A 703-nucleotide genomic window follows, 5' to 3' on the forward strand; every position below is an offset into this window, starting at 1 on the left:
CACTGGACTTTACAACAACACTGGAAAGGACCTCTTTGCTTGTTCCAAGGACTGGGTAACGTTAACTGACTGGACCTAACCTTTCCCAGCACAGCACAGCATAGCACAGCATAGCTAAGCAGCAGAAGTCTTAACTTTGTTAATGTACTTGTTGATTGATGTCTTGTTGTTATAATGTTTGCTTAGGTGGTGGTCAGTCATACAGTTAATCGAGTACTCATATGTTCACACACATAGCAGTACGTCTCAGTTCTAGAACCTGCATGAAGCTAACCTTCCCCCTCTAACCTGGTACCTTTAGATTACATGAGCTAGGCTAACAAAGAAACTCACACCTTCCCTCTCACACACACTAGGTGGTCTCAGCGGCCATCTTGTGTAGTCTTCTTTGTTCAGGTCATGTGGTCACAGTGACCACTTTGAGTCAGCCATCTTGCCTTTGTCTGTGTCTCCACAGACACACACACACACACACACACACACACACACACACACACCTGTATATACTAGATTAGACATTGTATTTTACTCTGCTCCATTGTAAATAAATGCCTTTTAAGTATAACTACTGGTGTGTTTAATGTTGCACAAGCGTGAATATTGCCAACCTCTACTTGGTAGAATTCCAATCCTTCAACTGTAACTTACTGTTGATTTGGTAATTTGGTTATAGTTAGTAAGCTAATGCTTAATCAGAGTTCCA

Source organism: Seriola lalandi, unplaced genomic scaffold, assembly GCF_002814215.2.
Source record: "Seriola lalandi dorsalis isolate HSWRI2012SDOR001 ecotype SW California unplaced genomic scaffold, Sedor1 jcf7180002054974, whole genome shotgun sequence".
NCBI classification, from domain to species: domain Eukaryota; kingdom Metazoa; phylum Chordata; class Actinopteri; order Carangiformes; family Carangidae; genus Seriola; species Seriola lalandi.